Here is an 8,404-nt window from a genome sequence, read left to right as displayed (position 1 = left end):
AGTTTATTCACTTTTTCAATTAGACCATTTAAATCCACCTTTGTAGCTAGCAGCGCGAGTTTTTCATCCATAGCCTTACTAAACCGCTTTTCAAAACGGTCAAATAGTGATTCAATAAAGTCTGAGTTCACATTACCGGAAGCTTTAACACTTGGGTCTGGAGCACGCTTTTTCTGTTCCATCTCTTCGAGCTCAGGCGAACTTTTAGCACGAGGACTCTTCTTAGCACTATCGTCCGGTGAAAAGTATTGTTAGATACTGTTCTTATTCATTCAGCTTCGAATATTTCGATTCACTTGAGAACAATTTCACAAATAAAAAACAAATTGATAATTCAATTTATTACGAAAGAACTTTTAGCTCTAGGTCTCTTTTTAGCACTACCGTCTGGTGGAAAGTATTGTTGGATACTGTTTTCATTAATTTAAACTTTGAATATTTCGATTCACTTGAAAACAATTTCACAAATAAATAACAAATTGATAATTCAATTTATTACGAAAGAACGTTTTAGGTTAAACATGCACTAAATGAACCGATTAAGCACGACCCGTCCGGAAACTTGAGATAAGAGAGCAAAACAATTCTGCGACCGCTCCGTTCAACAGCTCACTATCAACTCCTAATTTGAGACATACGATTTGAAATCGAAAAGTTGTCAGTTGTAATTGGGGAATGATTTTAAAAAACCAATACTTTTATTTTCCATAACTGTACTCATAAAAAATAATATGATAATATATTTTATATTCGAATGAAACGTTTAGTTTTTAAATAAAAAAATATTTTTGAGCCCCAAAATCCAATGGAGAGTTACCGAATTGCTTGATCAAGAGATTCAATTGATTGATGATAAAGTTCAATTGCGCCGTGAACATAGAGAATTTGATCTTCATCAAGTTCAAATGTTTGGAGACAAAAGTCGTGTTGCCAATACATACATAGAAATGATTCTCATTAATCATTCGTGAACAGTACAGGGGAAATAATTGAGGAGTTGGGTGGAAAAACGACCTGAGTCAAAAAATCAAGTTTTGTGTAAATTGAGTTTGAAATATTTAGTACACATCTTCATTATTTCATCAGAATGCAATATTCTTGCAAGTATTTGAACTTTATTGATCTTTTTATACTATTTTCAATGCTATTATTCATAATTAGCCAGTAATCCAAGGCTAACTGATATTAATTGATATAAGGTGTGTTGTCTCAGGTCGTTTTTCCATAACCCTGGTTGTTACATGTTCAGAGGTTCAATAAAATGATGAAAAACCCGTATCAAGAGTAGTGATAATGATAATATATTGCTCATGATATTGGATAATTAATAAGTAGGTAATAAAGATCTAAAAAATGTCATTTAGAAGTGAACAATTGAAGATGATATTTTCTTCTTGAACACGTTTCATCCCATAATCAAGACTCTGGAATGTTACATGGTACTGTTCTGATTTTCGGGAAATTCATACACCCAATGCTTTCAGCATCGGATTCTTCTTCAGGAGCGTCTTCTTCATTATTTTCATCATCTAGAGGATAATTGGTTCCCTTGGATGTATTAATGATCTTCTTATACCATTCATTCGGTAGAGAGTTAGTTGGGAGGATATTTTTAATATTCTTTCCGAAGAATGGTCATTGATATGTCCAAAGCTCCGCCAATTTATGTAGATGCATTACAATATAATCTTGTATAGTTATTCCAAATTGCTTTTTCCATATCATATACAGTTCAATAATTATTTTCTTAGTCTATATTATGTAAATTCATCTATAATTTTGCTGTATTGTAAGCTATTGTATATGAGTGTATAAGCCAGTATATACTGTAATCTACATAAGTACAAGTAATCTACAAAGTACTCAATCAATCAATCAATCAGCTTCTTCTTTTGTAAGAAAACAAAATAAGGATTTCACTGGCTGCTGGCTCACAGCTTGTCAGCTGAATAATTTCAGGTTTGCCACACAAACAAAAAATTTTCACAACTCAATCATTTTTCAAGATACAACAACATTTTATGTACCAATCTGTTCAGAATTTAATGGCGGATAGAATGAAGCGTGTTGCGGGAAAACGACACGAGTGGCCTCGGGTCGTTCTTCTACCCAGCTCCTCAATTTCACAATTGAAAATAATAATTTCACACATACAAAGCCTATGGAATACTGTGTACGTAGTACAGTATCCTTTCCTGCTCAAATCAAACCTGTACTGTAGGCTACAGAAGAGTCACGACATGTCAATTGGAAAATTTTCTCATTTTCAAATGTCTGCTCATGATATGATATCTTCTCATTTACATTTGACGATTTCTCAAATACAATTCACTACTCTCAATTACATGTGTGATGACTTCCTAAATACAATTGACTATTCTCATTTAGGCTACATCTGACATTCTCTCAATTACAAGTGACTATTCTCAAATACAATTGATACTTTCTCAAATTAACTTTTTACTTTCTCAAATAAAATTGGAAAAGGTGTTTTGACTGCTATTTTTTTTTTTTTTTGAGCAGGGTATGATTACTAAATCTTTTCTCCGGAACAACGTCTTTTCACAAAAAGTGAGCATGCCGTACACAAGTGAAATATTCAATCCAAGGTTTACAAGAGAGTTTTCGCAAGGATTGACAGACACAGAAGAAAATGTCAATATGGAGAGAAACTAAGAGACAAATTTCATTTTATCATAGGCTATCCTGATCTTGAGATACAATGTTAGGTTAGCAAAGTTTGAGGCATCCGCTTCTCTAAAACAGTAAGTGAATTCTCAGTGAAGCCTGTTCAAGAATATAAACTTACTGACGTGCTATTCTTGAATCTTAACAAGCCTCCCATTCGCATCATTCTAGCAATAACCCAAATTCAATGCGGAAAATTCTCGGGAAATTGTGTTACCAAGTCACCATTGATTGTGATGAACCTAATTTGGCGTTGAATTGTAGAGGATTTTATTCTCTTGGAAACAGTTCTGGATTTTTTCACTATGAAAGGTTTTTGAGTTATATGGAGAAAAAAACAGGTATTTTTAACACTGTAAGGTTAGCAGAGGGTATTTTTTTGTGAAGAATCATTTTCAGACTATTTGTACCAAATAACTAAAAAATCAGTACCACAATACATTCTGGCAGCATGTTTCCTCGCTCCCTTCTCATGTCTCAAGTGAATGAACAGAAAAATAAACTATGAATTCGCTAAGCTGTGACTCAATGAGTCTGAACGAAAAAGGAGATAAGTTGCTGATTCATAAATTCACGGCAAGCCCCATAGCAAACCAGTTACTTCGAACAGTGAAGGAGACAATGGAGATATGCAGGGATATGCAAGTACCCCGCATTGTATGCTCAATCCGTAAATGAGTTTTGTGTAAGTGTGTATTAGCGATCGTAGCACAACGTGGTGGCAATTTTGGAAACTGGAGTGTATCCCAATTAGGTGGAGTACTAACAAAATGGGGAGATTTTTTTTTATTACGTTTTTACATGGTTTTAAGCATGTAGAAGTGATTTTTACTAAAATTGAGCAGTGACACTACGGGGTCTCCCCTTAGTGTACACACCTCCCCTTAATGTGCTGTGTATACTTGATTGTCTCCCCGTATTATACCTTGTTCCAACACACACACACACAACACACACACACACACACACCACACACACACCACACACACACACACACACACACACACACACACAACACACACTTTTTGTTTGTACTTTTTCTGTAATAATACTCCTTACTCTGGGGGGTACAAGGGAACGGAGGATAACGGAAACAAAAAAGAAAAAATATTAACTTTTACTAACTATCACAGCAGGGGATCTCCCTTTCTTACTTTAAATACATTTCTCATCATGTCAGTTCATACATTAAAAATCGTTTTTACTCCGGAAATAAATTTAAACACAAGAAAACGACTTAAAATTTATGATCTTACTCTTACTCATGATCTTCAAAAAAACTGCACCTCAAAAGCGGTCACCCGTCTGATTAAAATAATATTATTATCATCTTCTCTGTAATAAAGTGACGGAGTGAATTTGCACGCTCTCTAGTGAATGCAATTGCAAGCTCCAACGTGTCTATAGTTTGCTTTTTTGCTGCTAGGTGTCGTGTGCTGCTGTGTGGGGTCTGCCTAGAACCTTGACCAGAATAAAAATTGATTGACCGGGTATTACTAATATTATTGTCCGATTCGTTTCAAATTTGGCATACAGGATAATTTACACATATTAATTTAACATACTGTTGAAATTTCATCAGAATAAAATTTGGCATACAGGATAAGATACACATATTTAACATTATATTATAATGATGTTTAGGATTGGTTAGAGGTTAAAAACCCTATTGACCGGCTTAAAAAGTGATGACCGGGTATTTCTAATTGTCCGATTCGTTGCAGATTTGGCATACAGGATAAATTACACATATTTAACATACTGTTGGAATTTCATCAAAATATAATGATTTTTAGGGGTGGTTAGGGGTTAAAAACCCTTTTGACCAGCAAAAGAGTGATTGACCTGGTATTTCTGACTGTCCGATTCGTTTCAAATTTGGCATACAAGATGATTTACACATACCATACATACTATTAATATAGATAGTATTAATACTGTGCCTGCACTTTTTAAAAGATAATAGATAAGATAATTTTGAATAAAATTTAGAATTTAGAAATAGGCCAACACATCTAGAAAATACCTGAGTCTATACCTAATTCATGCAGGTGAACGGGCTAGAGTCAAGAAAACTTCAATTAATCTTGCCATGCCTGATTTAATAGGTTTATACTATAGAAAATCACTACAATTTGAAATAATTGAAAAATACAAACAGTTTCAATAAACATTGGCAGCTAAAATCGAACAACAGAAACAACAATATCATGTTACTTTGTTGACATTCTTCATCTGATTCGGGGGCGCATTACTATCCCCGTTTAGATAGCAATACGTCACAAAACCAAACAAGATCAGTCATAAAATAACCAATCAATTTCAACATGAAATTACTCAAGAAAGAAAAAACCCGTTGAACCCAAATTTCGTCGATAGTAACCCATATAACCCATTTCATAATAATTTTGAATCCCCACTTTTTATTGACATTCTCGAATGAACCTTTGTTTCACTACACTGCACTTTCGTTGGTTTGTACGTTGCTTTATCGTCGGGGTTACAGTACCTTGTTTTTGGCGGTGAGCTTTTACCGGTTGAATTTGGCTTGACGGCGACGTCCTCTTACGTCCCTAGACCTGTCGTCTGAACGGGTGTCTTGAAGTGGTTTACATAAAGTTGCGGAACCAAAGGGGTGGTAGTACAAGAAGTTGGTTTGGGGACACACATGAACCGCTGTAAATAATGTATTACAGCATTAATTTCTAACTCTTCCTACAATTCATCAAAAGCTAAAACAGGAGTTTATTCTGTTATTTAATTTAGATTTTATCTTGACGTTCTGATTTCATTCTCAAAATTTACAGATTTAAAACAAATTTACTTGCCAGAGTGTCATTGAAATACAATGTAACCTTTATGAAAACATCCGTAATAAATTAATATAATGCGTTTAGAAAATGAATACTTCATTAATTATGATGTTAACTTATATGATATTTTTCGTTTGGATTGCGAAATCAAATACAATTTTTCATATAGTAGCTCGGCTAGTATTGTTGGAAACTTGTGCGCTAGCCAACATTTATTTTATTTATTATTTATGAACTTTAGGACGCAATCCAAGTGTAAATAACGGGCATTCGCCCAAAACTGCTCAGAACCTTAATTAAAAATGAACATTCATTAACATTAATTTCCTGGAAAAGAAAAACTTTCTTCTTCGTCTATTAAGATTTCTATCATAAAAAATTTACTAAATCATTCGAAAGCCTTAATGACATAAGAAAACAGAGTCTGAAAAATATAAATTATAAAATGTCATAAACTCAATATGAACATAATCTTAAAAATTTCATTCCAATTTAAATGCTATCTTCCTGACTTTCAGCAATACTCTACGATAATATATCTCCAGAAACAATAACTCAAATGTAACGTAACTGAAAACTTTCTATACTTCTGTAGAAAAAAAATTATAATTATCTTCCATCACTAATAAAATCAAAAGGATTATTCTCAATCAATATTATTAACTTGAAAAATAACAGGCTTAATTAATTCAATACTCTTATGGAAGTTTCAATCAATTTATAACACTTAAATTATTCCCTAAATTATATTTTAACCTTATTTTACGTACCTTAGCGGTTATTTGAAGAAACAAATATTCGTACATGGTGAAGAAACACAATTAAACCTTTCAGGACATGGCACTACTAGTAAAATTTAGACATTAATAAACAATAAAACTAGCTCCTACATTAACTACTGAAATAAACTTATAAACCTGCCAAAAAGGGGGAAACATAGTGACTACATCTTTACTCTCGTAGTGCTCCTAGCAAAGTGTCCTCCGGAACGTAATCTGGTCTCTCGACTCGGGAATCCCCACTACTGTATTTAGAAACAGGTCTCCTATTGGGCGAATGGAATCAATTTGACCAATCGTCGCGTGGCTTCTACAGCCTTTGGACCAAATAGTAACTGCAAAATCGGTAGTTTGTTATAATTTCAATGCTTGCTGTTTTCCAACTTATCGCATTTTATGTCGCGACAAGAAGGCTAAGTTTTAGAGATAATTCCATAATCTACATTCCTCGACGACTCGGAGCCACAATTTTTAAATATCTATCATGGGAAACTCGAAGTCATGGCCGTTCATAATAGAGAGAGAAAATAATTTATTTCGCTAACTCACTTACAATAATGGCTCTAGTCTATTGCGTATTAAATTTACTATTATAACGTGGGAAAAGGCCTGAATTAAAGAGAGTGCCCGGCACAATACATACTATTAATATAGGTAGCAGGGGTGGAAATAAAACTGAAACGAGTTAGAGGGGGTGGAAGGGTTGAAAAGCTTAATCTGGAGTTGCTCCAGGAAGAGGGTAAAAGAAATGAACTAGTAAACAGGTATAGTGCAAAGAGAAAGGAAAGGAAAGAAGAAATAAATGAAGAATGGAGCAACATGAGTAAATGCCTGAAAGAAGCTGCAAAATTAACTGTAGGGATAACAAAGTCTAAAAGAATACGCAAGGAATGGATTAATGTTGATATGTTGAAGAAAATGAAAGAAAGAAGGGAGTGGAAAAATGATAAAACAGATTTGGGAAAGAGAACGTACAGGAAGCTTAACAATGAATTAAGAAGAGAAACAGACAAAGCTAGAAATAAATGGCTTCAAGAAAGATGTTTAGAAATTGAAACTTTGGAAAGAGAAGGGAGGTTTGACAAAATGTACCAAGCAGTGAAGGAGTTGGATAGCAGGACAAATTGCAATAGGACCAAAATGGAGATTGAAAACAGAGATGGTGAAATTCTGTATGATAAAAAGGAAGTTCTAAACAGTTGGAAAGAGTATATAGAAGATTTGTATAGCACACATGAGAATACTATGATAGAGCTGGAGAGGAAAACAGAGGCACAAGAATTGAGGGGAGAGCATGGAAGAATATTGAAGGAAGAGGTGAGGAAGGCATTGGGTGAAATGAGGAAAGGCAAGGCTTGTGGCATTGATGAAGTACCAGTAGATCTATGGAAGGAAATGGGAGAGAAGGGAATTGAAGAAGTAACATATCCGTGCAACAAAATATATGAGAATGGAGAATGGCCTGAGGAATTTCTAATCTCAGTTATCGTACCAATTCCAAAGAAGAAAAACACTCGAAAATGTGAGGAATTCAGGACAATCAGTCTAATAGCTCATACAGCGAAAATCCTTTTGAGAATAATAAATAGAAGGCTGTATGGAAGATTGAATAACTCAATAGGAGAGGAACAATATGGTTTTAGGAAGGGCGGAGGCACTAGGGAAGCAATTGGCTTGTTAAGAAGTATTGGAGAGAGATTTGTAGAGAAACAGAGAGAGGTTTTTGTGACATTTGTGGATCTGGAAAAAGCATTTGACAGAGTCAGATGGGACCGACTTATGGATACTCTGAAGAGAAGAGGTGTGGAATGGGAGGAGAAGAGACTAATCAGGAACCTGTATGTCAACCAGACCAGCAGAGTGAGAATAGAGGGCGAAATTGGAGAAGAGAGTAGAATGGGAAGAGGAGTGAGACAGGGATGTTGTATGTCACCAATCTTTTTCAACGTTTACCTAGAGGATATATTGCAGGAGTGTTTGGATGGCAAAAGAGGAGTCAGCATTGGAGGAAGACACATAGAGTGCATACGATTTGCAGATGATATGGCGATCCTGGCTGATAGCTGGACAATGATGAATGGAATGTTGAGAGATGTGAATGAGGCTTGTGAGAGGTATGGAATG

The sequence above is a fragment of the Nilaparvata lugens genome, chromosome 6, assembly GCF_014356525.2.
Source record: "Nilaparvata lugens isolate BPH chromosome 6, ASM1435652v1, whole genome shotgun sequence".
NCBI lineage: Eukaryota > Metazoa > Arthropoda > Insecta > Hemiptera > Delphacidae > Nilaparvata > Nilaparvata lugens.
This window is presented reverse-complemented; position numbering follows the sequence as displayed.